This window comes from Herpailurus yagouaroundi, unplaced genomic scaffold (genome assembly GCF_014898765.1).
Source record: "Herpailurus yagouaroundi ecotype Mexico unplaced genomic scaffold, PumYag 28, whole genome shotgun sequence".
NCBI lineage: Eukaryota > Metazoa > Chordata > Mammalia > Carnivora > Felidae > Herpailurus > Herpailurus yagouaroundi.
Window position 1 is genome coordinate 159,727,400 of NW_024412376.1, and position 15,545 is coordinate 159,742,944.

At 38.3% G+C, this 15,545-nt stretch overlaps 1 long non-coding RNA gene across 1 annotated transcript; it reads left to right on the top strand.

The window, feature by feature from the left end:
• Window positions 1–215: 215 nt before the first annotated feature.
• LOC121033929 (uncharacterized) lies at window positions 216–1,471 on the top strand. Its single transcript, XR_005792218.1, has 2 exons — window positions 216–259; window positions 1,126–1,471. It is a non-coding gene; the product is annotated as an uncharacterized LOC121033929 (long non-coding RNA).
• Window positions 1,472–15,545: the final 14,074 nt, after the last annotated feature.

Consider the following 15,545-nt stretch of genomic DNA (forward strand, 5'->3'; position numbering starts at 1 on the left):
AAACACCACCCAAATGAGGCTGTAGCAGTGTGAGCGATGAATCTGTTTAATGACAATGCGATGTCACATGTCTGCGAAATCCTCAAAAGGAGGCCAAAGCAAGTGCCACTGGATAGATTCCTTGTTAAAGTTGCATGAAAAGAAAGATTCCACTGAGCCAATAGATAGCAGTGATTCCGTTAGTGAAAGTGAAAGTTGTCCCGCACAATAACCCTCCTCTCTCTTGCCTCCCTCACACCAGCCACGAAGGTTTTCAAAGGTAAGTGCTGGTTGATTTGTTTATTTTTCTTTATATTTTGCATTTTCTTTATTATTTTGTATCGTATTACAATATTGTAATCATTTTTATATGAATATTTTGGGGTTGTGGAACGAATCATCTGACTTTCCATGGTTTCTTATGGGGAAATTCGCTTAGATATACAAGTGCTTTGGATTACAGGCATGTTTCTGGAACGAATTTTGCTCGCGAACCAGGGTTTTACTATCCTTGTAATTACAAAGGACGACATAGTTACTTTGGAGTGGAGAAGCTAGCAGCTACCAGTTTAACTGTGTAGTCATAGTTTACCTCGCCAATACTGGGACAAATCAGTGTTACATATTTCCTAACAGAACACTGAGAAGATACCATAATTTCTGTGATATTGCTGCCCCAAGTGCATAATCTGAATCTAATTATTAGGAGGAGAGTATCAATGTCAAGTTTCTGATTTTAAAGATATAATGTGGTTATGTAGGAGGGTTTTTTTTTTTCTTTGTTTTTTAGGACATACATACTTAAAAGTATTTAAACTTATAAGGGATCGTGTCTACAAGTTAATTTCAATTACTTCATAAAAAGATCAATACGTGTACATTTAAGATGGAAGAAAGAGTGAGAATAAAAAAGTAAATGTACTAAAATATTAACTGTTGGAGAATCTAGATAATCCCTTGTATTGGAACCGAAACTATCATTTTGCTTTGAATTCTTTGTTACATATGATATATTTACAAAAAAATAAGCATAAAATAAAAGCCCAAATGGCATAGTCTGGTGTTTGCCTGACTCCAAACTGACTTCAGTTATGGTTTTGTTCAGATGTTGGAAAAAGTGAACTCAACTACTTTCTCTCCTTCTAGTAATATGTGGCCCAGTCTGGCTAATGAAATATAAAATATACTGGAAAGCTTTTGGGGAAATCTCCTCCATGAAAACAAGAACCTTTGTGAAGAAAAAATGCGCAGTCCCATGATTTGCTTGCCCTTGGACCCCCCTCTCCCACTGCAGTCTTGCCTCTGAATGTACCTGCTTCAAGTATGTGATACTTGGGACGGTTGCAGGCCACGGGGCAGTCATGAGATCACACGAATCTTTGAAATGCTAATGCTGAGCGCTAATATCACTGGCCACTAAATCAACATTAGTAGCCATTATGTATTTGCAGACTTCTTGTTATTGCAGAACAATAAACAGCTGAATGGAGGCTATGTGTGTTCGGATATCGTTAACCCGAAGCTGGAGGCGTTCCTAGCGGACCCAAACAGTAGCAACAACCCACATTGACTTCCACAAAGGAATTGGTGGCACGATGGGAACCATCCCTCCAGAAAAGCATAGCTTAGGGTAGCATCACATAAACATTATGTTGGATTTCCGTAGAAAAGGATCAGTTTGCTTATTAATATGTGGGTTCGTAACCGCAAGGATTGGTTAGAATTTGCACGAAAACAGAAAGGCATTTTGTCTACTTCCATCTCTGCTTTAAAATGTTGTGGGCATTCTGAGCACTTTATAAAAACTGAATCTTAAGAACCCACTGTTTTATGCCTGTACTGTATCTACCCTGTGCAGGGATTTTCAAGAAACACTTCAACATTCCTGTAAAGGACCCCTGGTGCCGGAATATTAGGAATGCACTTCTGTACCAGGATGTGGTCATCTGTTAAGACAAAAATGTTTTTACTGAATTTTTATGAATTCATTTTCCCTCCTCTCATTTTTTGGGTATATTTCACATAAACTTAAACCATTCTATGTTTTCAAATACTCAGTTAAAGCATCAGACCTAACATGGTTTATTTTAAGGATTCACATAATCCAGGAGCACAAGGCAGGCAACTACTGTGTGGCATCTTGGAACCAGCACAGAAAAACAGAGCAAGTGTTTCCAGTAATAAAGCAAATCTACAAGCAAATTTTCAGTTGAGAAGAAAATGTGGTGTGACCCAGCGCAGTCAATTCTTGTAGAAAAGTAGAGATTCATTTCTTAAGCCAAATATTTTCCCTATCGATACACCTATATTTCGTCCAGCACTTTGCAGCCTCCAGAGACCTTGCAAAACCCAGCATGTGATCTGATCTCCACAACAACCTCACGAGATGGGTGGGAAGTAAGTTATTCATCTTGCGAACAAACAGGTTTACGGAGAGGATGTGATATGGCCTGGATCATGGAGCTGGCATGCAGAAGGGCTGATCCTCAAACCTGTGCTTTATGATGCTGATTCTAGTAAACTTTCCAAATGGAACTAGATTTTGTAATTTATTCACTGTTTTTAAATAAAAGCAGTTAGTATATATAAAGTAATATGACACTTAATGTTCTACACACACACACACACACACACATTGATTTAATTCTCACCAAAAATTATAGTTACTATCATCTAACTTTTATGAATGAAGACACTGAGGCATAAAGAGTTTGAATAATATGAACAAGTTAAAGCAATTACTAAAGGACACAGCTGAGATTTAAACCCAGGGTGTTGGACTCTGGGGTCCGTGCTCTTAGCAATTTCAACATACAGTCTTCTTAACATCTTAATGCCAGTTTCAGGCCTAAAGACATCTTGCTCCCTTTAAAGAATACCCTTCTCTTTCTTCTCTCCGCTCATGCTCTCTTCCTGTTCTAGAATACTAAAGCTGCAGGGAGACCTTAATGTGCTGTAACACTCTTAGTTTATATAGTAATCTGCTCCGTCCAAAATAACTCAAATTGGTTACTTCTTAGATTTTGAATCTGCAAATACCTTCCTGCCTCTTTCTTTGAAGATCTGGGATGGACAACGTAGAAATCCTAGGGATACCATTATTCCTCTCCCAGCATTCAAGACTCTAGTTAGACCTCACTAATGTGTAATTCCTTGTTGTTGTTTTTTTGTTTGTTTGTTTCTGTGGTCCTACCTATAGCAGTTCCCTTAAGCTGATGATGCCAGACGAGTGGCATTGGTCCTCACTCAAGTGAGAAGAATTAGAAGAGAGACTCCAAGAGTAGATGTTGATCACTGTGCCCCTCTCCATGTCCCCTATGGATGGGTGTACTTGACTAATTTAGACTCTCTGTGAGCTTGGGGAACGGAAGCGGGGATGAAAGAATGTGGCTATTGCTTACTCACTAAATGTCTATTGCTCCACGAGACCTGGGAGTCCTCCATAACTTTTATATAATTTCTTCATAAATATGTGCCAGAATTGAATCCAGCTCACCCTTCTCTTCTTTAGGGTTGCTCCATTACAAATTTACAATGCAGATTATCCACTCTTCCTAATCCCTGCATCCTTGCAAGAGTGCCTGTTGCCACATCCCCTCATTTTGCCTCTCTCCCAAAAATCTTGCCCTCTGGCCTCCGAGTTCTTGCTCCCGCAGTATAAGAGCAACCACTGGTCACTGAGTTTCTACTGGGTGCTCGTAAATGAGTATCAGCAAGTTTAATACCTTGTACACAGTTACGCAGTTAGTGACAGAGTCTGGATAGAGGAGGGTTGCAGGTGCCAGAACCCATTGCTAAGTACAGCTTCTCCACTGTCTTCAACAGTTTTTAGGGTTAGCCATTCCGCTGCTTTCCCATTCTCTTCCTAGAATGTTTGTTATACTTACTGCATTTTCCTGAATTCAATTATGAAGACGGCTTTTCAGCTACAGCCCCCTACGGATGCTCAGCTTTTCTCATGATTTAGAGCTTGGTTTTGTGTCCTTCCTGATTCCCACAGCTGTTCCTCGGCATTATTCCCTGGTCTTCTTTTTAAAATGTCAGCCACTTGGAGGTTTTTGCCATTTAACAGCATGGTGGTTTTCATCTATGAACCTCCTGAGAACTTCCCTCGATTGACTGATACTTTGGCATATGGTTCCATGTTCTTCTCTTCAGGCCCTGCTGCTGTCTTTTTTAAAAACACCCTAGGGAGGAGGTGGGTCAGCACTGTTACCATTGTCCAAAAGGCAGAGAATTTGCGGTATGGTAGTGAAGTAAAGTGCTCGTAAGAATCCTCCTGCAAATCCCTTGTGTAGTCTAGACATAGTATTAAAAAAAAAAAAGGCACAAAACAACCATTTAAAAGCACTGGAATGTATCCAAAATCAGACAGAAGCCAGAGGAGAGTTTATTCTTAAGAAACCTCCAACAGTAAATGGTAATGACTGCAAGTTTGTGGCTTAGTTGCTGTAGGGCACTCCCCATGAGTTGGCAGCAGAAACTCAAAAACTTATTAGCTCAAGGTGTCAAAAAACAGAATTTTGTTCTGGAAGAGAACTGGGCCCAGGATCTGACCATTCCTATGTGAAAAGCCTTGGCTGATCATGCACGCTGGCGGTTAGACTGAAGGGACTTAATGAAAATGCAAGCAGAGAGCTGTGAGAACCTATCCTTAAAAAACAGAATTTCACTAAAGGAGATCCATGAGTGTGCTGTTTTTGTAAGTATTATTATTGAAAGCATTTTCCAAATACATAACTCACATAGCAAAAAGCTGAGCCTTACTAGCTTGAGACATCAAAGGACAGAGACGGAGGTGAGCAGAGCAATTAGGGGAAGAATTTGCAAAATCAAGAGAACTGAGAGAAGATGAGTCCGAAAATCTGACTGGGAGCAGCGCCCAAATCTTCACTGACGACAAAATTGTAAACATAAAAGGGACACCCCAAGGAGACGGGACTGAAATAGTGGCAGCTTGAAGCTGTATGAAGTATGCAGTGATTTCAGCTGATATGCACCATGGAAGTGGCATTGTGGTTTGGGTTCAAGCTAGTTAACTGCTGACTTATTAGAACAAAGATTAAAATAATCAAAACAATATAACAGAATACAAAGTGGCTGTATCTGCATCTGAACTATTTTTATTTTATTTTATTTTATTTTATTTTATTTTATTTTACATTTATTTGAGACAGAAAGAGAGAGCGAGAGCAAGTGGGAGAGAGGAGCAGAGGGAGAGAGAGAGAGAATTTTAAGCAGGCTTCATACCCAGCACAGAGCCTGATGCAGAGTTCCGTACCACAACTCTGGGATCATGACCTGAGCCCAAATCAAGGGTTGGATGCTCAACTGACTGAGACATCCAGGCACCCCTGAGCTATCTAGTTTTAAATACAAAATTAGAAGACATACATAGAAATCATAAAATGTGATCCATACTCAGGAAAAAAAGACCATCGGTAGAAATGACATTAAGTGTGTCCATTTGTTATATGTGGCAGATAGGGACTTCAAAGTGTTTATTATGAATACATTCAAAAAACAAGGTTAAAAATATGCTCAAAGAATTAAAGGAAAGAATGATCTTAATGAATGAATGAAAGAATCTCAACAGAAAAGCAGAACCTATGTAAATAAATAAATGGAAACTCTTTAGCTAAAAAATACAAGAACAGAATGAAAACTTTACTAAAGAGACTCAACAGAAGAAAGTTCCGTTAAAGATAGATCAGTAGAAATTACTCCATCCAAAGAACAGACAGGAAAAAGAAAGGCTAAGAAATCGAGTGTACTCAAAGTTCTACCCATGAAAACAATGCCAACTGTTATGTTTGAAAAAAGAGTGACCTTAAAGAAAGGCACCTGAAAATGAGAGAATGAGAGCTTCACTGTTGAGTTTCCCATTTCTGATGGTTGGGAAGGACATAGGCTGCTCTGAGCTGTGGGGACTATCTATACCACTCATTAAGCCTCAGCCTCATTATATTAGAAAGAGTTTGATCAAATACTCTGTGACAACCAATAGATTCAGAAAAAATAAGGCATTTTACGTGTGAAGATTCAGGAAGTAAATTATAGAACTCGTATTATTCAGTGTTGTACAATTGAGTGATTGTAATAGATTGTGTTATTGGCACCAACTTGTCGTTTTTCCCCTTCATTCCTTTAACTCTGCAGTTCATTCATACCAAGGGACATGGTTTGGAGAGATACATTTCTAAGCCTAATCTTGGCATGAGATGTGCTTTGGGCCGAGCAGACATTTTCAGAAATTAAGCAAGCAAAATTGTGAAAAGTGTTTGCATGTTGGGCTTCTTGCTCTTCTGCTGTCACCATTTCTTTGAGAAGGTCATGCTGGGGTTAGCTGGCTAAGTACCAGGAGAAGGATGAGGAACATGAGAACAGAACTGTCTCCTCAGTTAAGTTGCCCCAGTTAAGTGCTCCAGCCAACTCTAAGCTAGAACAGAGGGTCCCATTCAATCTTCAGATGCATGCATGAGGCCAGCTAGGATCCAGCAGAATTGCCCAGCTGAGCCCAAGTCAGTCAATACTTCCATTCCATGGATCAATAAACTGTATTAATAAATGCCTATTGTTTTAAGCCACTGGGTGTTCAAGTGGTTTGAAATAATTTCCTGATAGACTATTCAAAAGCATCAGGCACCGTGCTCGATGCTTTATCTATATTGTCGTGTTCAACACTCAAAACATCCTGATGAGGTAGGTACGACAATTGTTTTTGAAAATTTCAACAGTGCATTTTCAGATGAGAAAAAAAATTGGGTCCCGAATGTTATTTCGCATGCCAAAGTCACACAGCTATGGAATGAAGCCAGGACTCAAATGTGGGCAGCCCATGTCAGATATTCTATGTACATAAGAATTTGTGTCAAAGGATTTGTCTGTTAAGGGATTTTTCTATCTCCAAATTGTCAGAATTGCATGCTGACAAAGGGAGTGAAAAATAAACTGTACTGTAGAATTATAGAACATTTCAAAATATGTTATAACAATAAATTTCTTTTTAATCTTTCTTCCTACACACCACTGACATATACAAACGCCATAATACAAATGCTTAAAGTAACGAAATACCAACTTCTGTTCTTGCTTACATTTGGAGTCAAGTGTGCCAGGAAAAACATACGCCTGCTGCCATGCATGGTTATTAGTTCCTGGGCCTTCAAGATGCCTCCTACTAATTTATTTTCATCACCATTGGTTTGAATTGTATCCTTCTTTCCCCCCATCATTCAGCACCACTTAAAAAATGGGAGAAAAAAATTAAAGGTCTCACTCCTAAAATTTCAGACATATGGTAGGGGGTTAAACAGATTCTGTGGGATTAAGGAACAGGGGACCAGAGCTCTTGTCTTGTTTCTACCCTGAAGTGTCTACAAGTTGTTAAGCAAGACTCCACATATTTCTTGGAGCCTTAATTTTCTTTTATGTTTAATGGAGTCACTACCAGCCCTGGGAGCCTATGAAACCCATTCATGTACTCATTCTATCAATACTTAGTTATTGCAAACTAGCTATGCGACAGGTACAACACGATTCATGTAGACAGAGAAACTAGACAAAATCCCTCCATGAGTTCCCAGTCTGGGAAATGGTCACAGAAAAATGTATTTAGTGCTCATTGTTTGTTGCTGTTGTCATTACAAAAACAATACAGTTACCAAAAACTTAAAACAATATGTTATTGGAATTTCAATTCAATAATTTATTTTTAAATACAATCTTTTACATTCTAAGAGAGTAGAACCAAAAGTTTTCACCGGAACTTCACACTTTCGATCATGCTTTTGCCAGAATCTATGATTTCGGTCTTTTCCCTCTTTTTTTAACTATGAATGTAAAAGGCAGAACAGTGTCTCACCAATAGCCACAATGGGATCACACATATATGTGTATATTTGCACGCATATAAGTGCGTGTTTGTGTGTATACACACATGCGTGTGTGTGTGCATAGCATAAATAACCAGGCTAGAATGCTTAGAGAAAGGCCCACAATGGCTTTCGCTCTCAGGTTGAATGGAGAAGGAAAATCTGACTTGGAAAAGTTATTATCTATCTTCATAGCAACACAAGTATGTAAATACTAAACATGCTTTCTCTCTCTCTCTCTCTCTCTCTCTCTCTCTCTCTCTCTCTCTTTTTCTTTCCCAGTATTGCCTTTGTGGTATCCTTGGAGAAGCTGGATAGACTCTTCAATTGGTTTAAAAATGCGTTTATGAAGACCTACATTATCTTTGCAATTGATGTCTGCATGTTGTTTTAATGAAGGGTTAAGTTTGGGGGTGCCTAGGTAGGTAGCTCAGTCGATTAAGCGTCCAACTCTTGACTTCAGCTCTGGTCATAATCTCTCAGTTCATGAGACTGAGCCCCACACTGGGCTCTGTGCTGACTGTGGGAAGACTGTTTGGGATTCTCTCTCTCCATATTTCTCTGCCCCCCCCCACTCATGCTCTCTTTATCTCTCTCTCTCTCTCAAAATAAATAAGTAAAAATTAAAAAAAATAAGTAAGTTTGGCTGTGATTAGCAGCAAAGAAAATAGAAAGGCAATGTGTTTAATAAGATAGAGGTTTATTCTCTCAAGTGGGCAAGAATGGCTGATCATTTTTAGCATTTGTCGTGTATCAGACACTGTCCTGAGTGTTTCCCATTTGCTGATTCTTTTAATTCTCGCAAAACCCTACAGGTCTTATTATCTCCATTTTACAAATGGGGAAGCTGAGACGGAGAAATTAACTGTCCCACGATTGAACACAGGCTATCCAGCTCCAGAGCCCGAGCCCTTCTTGCCCCTACTCAATGCCCTGAGGCAAACCATCATGGGTGAAGATAGAACATCACCTGTTCCTTTTAGAGTAGTTCCTATTTTCATGGTGCGGTGTGGTCTCCACATTCCACACAGCAGTATAGAGCCAGAGGTGAAGAAGAGGGTGTGACAAGTGATGGGCTTATAAATGACTTCCATTTACCTGGTAACGTCTGCTGACATGGCTCTTTCACATGGCCACATCCAACTGTAGGGTAGCCTGCAAACATGGCCTCCATTCCAGGCCCCTGTGTCCAGGCTAAAACTGCCCCATGTCCATGGAAAGAAGGAATATTGGTGACAACTGACAGTTCCTACTCACAGGTCTCTTTTTATCGTTTTATTTATTTATTCAGAACTATTTCTGTATTTAAATTCAAGTTAGTCGGGGCGCCTGGGTGGCGCAGTCGGTTGAGCGTCCGACTTCAGCCGGGTCACGATCTCGCGGTCCGTGAGTTCGAGCCCCGCGTCAGGCTCTGGGCTGATGGCTCAGAGCCTGGAGCCTGTTTCAGATTCTGTGTCTCCCTCTCTCTCTGCCCCTCCCCCGTTCATGCTCTGTCTCTCTCTGTCCCAAAAATAAATAAACGTTGAAAAAAAAAAATTAAAAAAAAAAATAAAATAAATTCAAGTTAGTTAACATATAGTATAGTCTTGGCTTCAGGAGTAGAACCCAGTGATTCATCTCTTACATGAGATGAAACCCAGTGCTCATCCCAACAAGTGCTGTCCTTAAGGCCCATTGCCCATGTAGCCCATCCCCCACCCACCTCCCCTCCAGCAACCCTCAGTTTGTTCTCTGTGTTTAAGAGTCTCGTATGGTTTGCCTCCCTTCTGTTTTTATCTTATTCTGCCTTCCCTTCCCCTATGTTCATCTGTTGTGTTTCTCAAATTCCACCTATGAGTGAAATCATATGGTATTTATGTCTCTCTGACTTATTTCACTCAGCATAATACACTCTAGTTCTATTTATGTTGTTGCGGATGGCAAGACTTCATTCTTTATGATTGCTGAGTAGTATTCCGTTGTATATATATATACCACATCTTCTTTATCCATTCATCAGTCAGTGGACATTTGGAATCTTTCCATAATTTGACTATTGTTGATAGCACTGCTATAAACAGCAGGGTGCATGTGCCCCTTTGAATCAGCATTTTTTTAGCCTTGGCTATATTCCTAGTAGAGCAATTGATGGGTCATAGGGTAGTTCTATTTTTAATTTTTTGAGGAACCTCCATATTGGTTTTTTTTTTATAAAGGTTGTACATATTTATTAAATGACTCCAAATTGTCTTTAGTAAGTCTACTTGGGAAAGACATTATTTCCCTTGTGTTCTAGAGGGGACAACAACCATTGTTCTAAGAACACGAGGACACCAACTGTTCAACTCTAGTTGAATCATCTAATTTATTTTTGTCATTTTCATTTTCGTTAACAGGAAAGCTGAGTTCTAAAAGTCTAAACTCATAGATAATTCTTTCTGTGAACGAAGAACTGAAGTGTTACTGGGAGCCAGTGAGTTGACCACCCTAGATGTCTGTGAAAACTATCATAAAATAGTCAATATGACAACAAATTATTATGAGACAGCCATCATATGAAAGTTCTATGAAAATGACTCTTTTAAGAGTGTCTGTCAGCATTTTCATGGGAAATTCTGGTTATTTTTCCTTCATTCCCAACTGGCTAGCAATTTGCAATAAATATATTTGATGCATGTCTCCAGTAGCTGCTTCCAAAGCCAGTAAATTTTTAGGAGATTATAAATTTTAAAAAATGAAATAGTCTTTTTTTGTTTGTTTGTTTGCCTTTTCTGAATTTGTTTCAACTTACACATAAAATAAAATTCCAAGTCACATGACAAATTTAACTTTCATTTATAACATACATGGTACAAAGGATTATCGAGGAGAAAACAACATACCATAGAATGACATTGTAGAGCACAAGGAAAAGTCACAATAATAAACACTATTGACCTAAATTATCCTGTCAGCAGACCTTAATTTCTAGAATGGATCAACAAATTACATCAAACAATATTTGTTTAGAAAAACACAGATGATCAACGTGATTCTGAAAAATCTAAAATTAATGAACAAAGCTCTATTTTCACTCCAGCTTAAAACAAAGCGAAAGTAAATGTGCCAATAGGAGAGTCAGACAAGTTAGAATTGATTTAACATTATTAGTAAATAGAGTCATTAAATTATAATGAAAGACACTCAATTATGAAGTTTTGACATCATTATATACAAGTTAAATAGCACAACATCTGGATACATGAGCAAACAATGAAGAACCCAAGAAGAAATAGATAAGGGTACAAATTGTAAAAGGACATTTCTGTCTAAACATGACTGAATATGAAAAGCTAATGATACTGAATTGTTTCTATATGCCAGTCTTTTTTCCCCCAGCCCTTTATGATTTAGTGCATATGTCTTCCCAATAAACTATGAGTTTAATACTAACCACGAACAATGGGAGAAGAAATCATCCTATGAATAATATGGAACTAATACTTTTCTAAGAAACTGTAGCTCATTACGAGGAATCACATTCACTTTTCCAAACTACACAGCTTGGATTATTTGCAAAAGTTGACCCCAGCAAAACATCAGTGTATTCAAAGTATAGAAGATACGCGTTGTTTTGACTACTGACTAACACGCTTAATTCCCAAACAAAAAACACTTAGAAAAATGATTACTCTTAAAAAAGTCAGCTGGGCCATGGGGGTAACTAAAGACCTGAAAAACTAATTGAAAATTAAAAAAAAAAAATAGGACATTATATTTGGAAATCAATATCAGAGTAACTGAAGACCAGTTCATAAATTTATTTTCAGTGTGAAATAAGGAAAAACAAACTTTATAATCTAACTTAGGATATTCAGTTAAAAAAAAGTCACGCATGCTTGATGGGGATGTAAAAATGGTGTAACTTTTTTGCTAAATGGTTTGTCAATTCTTTAAAATGTTACTATACGACCCCGCCCATTCCACTCCTAAGTACACATCCAAGAAAAAAGAAAATCTATCAAATCTATGAGATGCAAAATACACTGGGGTTTGCCCTGAGCTGGGTAGGGGAGAGTAGACAGAGACCGGGGAGTGCCTGCTAACAGGTAAGGGGTTCGTTTGGGTGCTGGTGAAAATATTCTAAAATCAGATTGTGCCGATGGTGATACCTCTCAGCACATATACTAGAAGGCCCGGAATAGTACACCTTACACAGGCGAATTCTATAGTGTGTGAATTATATCTCAGTAGAGCTATTATAATAGGGGAGAAATGGAAGAAGTAAAACCTAGTTTTGTGTCTGTGATTTCCATGTTTGTTACAGAAAGAAATTGCCAAAGTAATCCTTAGTTCTGATCCAGCTTGCTCTTTGTCCCAGGCCTTACCCAGAGCAGGTGCTTAGTGGGTATGTGTTGTGTTGATGTGTACTTAATTAAAGATAAATTCCTTCACGATGATTTGATGCAAACTTTCACACTAAAGAACAAGTTTGGTAACCACTTAAAGCCTTGGTGATAGGGTTTGGGGATGGAAACTAGACCAGATTCTGTTGGCTTAGAGGTGTTATGTTCCTGAATACATATTTCTTGCTGCTCCAAGAAGTTCAGGGATGAAAAACAGAAAGCAAGGGTTCCTGCGGTATAGGACAGGAATCTTTTTGTGAAACCAAAATAAAACTGGTTCTGTGGAAGAGACTGTTTTAAGGTCTTTCTTTGTTTTTTTTGTAAACTCTGAAAAGACAGCTTGAAAATGTACTGATCATATTTTCACGGGAGAGCACAACAGCAGGAACGCAAACAAATCACACGGGGCATTGATGGAGTCCTGGGTTGCTGGCACATTAGCGATCCTTTCAAGTCAACAATTAAAGACTTCTCAACAAATGTCATCTCAGCTAAATTCTACTCATGGGATTCATATGATAATCAAATACGGCAACATATGAAAATCTTTGGTGAACTTGTAAAGTGTCCCAAAATACAAGATTCTGCTGGTTGTTTTGTCTTCTTAGATACTATCTATAGATATAGATATAGATATAGATCTATAGATATAGATATTTGTGTATATATTGTATGTATATATATATATATATATCTTTCTATATATAACATTTGTGTATAATGGATCATATACATTTAATCTATATATACATGCACACGTTATATATACAGATATACATATTTTATATATATATACACACAAAGTATTTTATATATACAAAAATGTTATATATGTTAAAAAATGCTTTTTTTTACATTTGTCGTGTCTTTAAGATTATGAGTGGAGATGACCAATTGTCAAAATTCACTCTCTCCTCCTGTAATACCAGAATTATAACTAAGCACACATTCTACTCGTATGTCTTTTACTGTGAAATCTCTATTCAAGTACCTTAATATTTATTTTTAAAGACGCCAAACATGTTAAGGCTATAAATAGTAACCTTTTTGTATTTTTGATAGAAACATTTTCCTAAATCTCTTTTATGACTTTTCGTTTTACTCTTATTATTTGCTTGCTATGAATATATTATTTTTTACATAAGCAATCACATCATTCTGTTCCATCCTAATAGCTTCCATTATTTCAAATGTTATAGGATTATGAACAATTCAAAGAGATGGTAACTATCTCATTTTATGATTGTTTATGATTTTGATTGACACCTGATAGATTGCACTAGAATTACTTAAGCGACTGTCTACTTGGCTTATTCTTGTGTATTTCCTCACAGCTTGTTAAATAAATGAGATACATTCTTAATTGAATCGAGTTGGATTAGAAGCTCTTTGAATCTATTTTTCATAAGATGCGGAAGATAGCAATCAATGAAAACTTTTCATTATGCTCTGTCGTAAATAGACACCACATGGACCTTTCACAGGCAGAGGGAAAATCTTAATGCATCTTACTATATGTCAAGAATTGCGATTGATTTTATACATATATTATTTTAAAGAATCCTCACCACAATCTTTTCAACTAGGACTGTGACCTCACATAATCAGTATTTTAGGGGAAGAAATTTAAAAAGATACGTGGCTGCGCCTAGTCACATAATGTAGCGGCTGGTGGATTAGAGGGTCAAGCACAAATCTTTTGACTACAAATCCTGAGCCACATCAGGGATGAGTTCACGGGCTGGCTGCATGAAAAATGTGGAAATCCCCAGAAGCATATTCCAATAGTGCTGAGCCTACAAGGATTACTCTTGGCTGCTGGGTAGTAAAAGACCTTTTGCTTAGGCCTGCAGCCCACAGCCTTTATCATGCTCCTTGTGACAAAACTTCTAGAACCTTTGCCGGGGCATTTTCCCGCTCTTGTGTCCACTTACTTAGTACTGGGAAAACTGAAGTATTACTGGAAGGAAATGACTAACGTACATGAAGCAGCTGCACGGCCCTTGTTCCAAAGACACTACGACATTTTAAAATATGGACTTTGAATAAGTTGTTATAAATGAAGATCCAACGCTCAAAAGATGGATTTCATTTTGTTTTTGCTATACAAAGTAAGGGGTGCAAATTTGTGACGAACAAATCCCCTTTTGCATCAGAGTGAGAAGAATGTGGTCTTGGAGTTTGATAGACTTTGGCTCTAATCTCAACTTTGATACGTGTCAACAAATTGCTTCCTTTTTAAATCTTAGCTCATCTAAGATTAGGAATAATGTTTTGGTATTTTGTGAAGGTTAGAGATAACGTGCATAAAATACTTAGAATAGTCAGTTGTATAAAAGTTACCCAATGAAGGCCCCCCTCCCCCTCTCCCAGTACTCGGATACAAACACTTCTGCCATGCTTTGAAGGTGTTAATTAATCTCCCTTGATTCTGAGCCAATTGTGACTGGACTCATATACATAGAGTACATTATAATGCATAGTGTTAGCCTTATTACTGGTGAAGCTTGATCAGCAAGTGTGAGAACTTTGAGCAGGAAAGCTCTACTTTCTTCTCCCTACTCTTCAGTCAGGCACCTGGGAGCCACCTGTGGGAAGAACAGACACCTGCCCAGCAGTATGGTACAACAACATGGTGGGTGGAGTTCTCCCTTTCTCCCTTGGTGCAGGAGCGAGCTAGAGCTCTCTAGACCTGACCCTCCCTCGTGCTCACTAGCCACCTAAACAGTATTCACTCTTCTTATGCAGAGGACCAATAGAGGGGAGAGAATAGCATAGAATTCTTGTCCATATTTTCCTGAGAGGGCTGAAATCTTATCAGCTTTTCCCATTGTATGGTTTGATATAAAAAATAAAGAGGAAAAGAAAGAATATCTGTTAGGATGGTTTTGGCAGAAAGTAATAGGAGTTTAAACTCAAATGGATGTGAACATTATGGAAACATGTACGTTCACATGAGAAAGAAATCAGAGGTGAGTGGTCTTCAAGACTGATCAGTCCAGCAGTTAATAATATCGTCAGGTCAGCCTTTCTTCTGTCCTAAGGCAAGTTCAGCCACGGTTATGAAACACCTGTCAATAGCTCAGGATACATTTTTCTCATTCATGACTTGGAGGAGAAAGTAAACCTGACTTATGTTGATAAAAGCCAGAAAGCATCTCTCTCGGAGCCCCAAGCAAACTTCTCTGCTCATCTACCGGAAATGGCTTAGGCTTGCTTATCCCTAAGTGAATTATGAGTAAGAGGGCTTAGACTAATCAGCTAGAGGGGAACTGATATTTGGGAAACAGCACTTTGCTACATTAGACTTCCTTCTAAAACCTGAAGC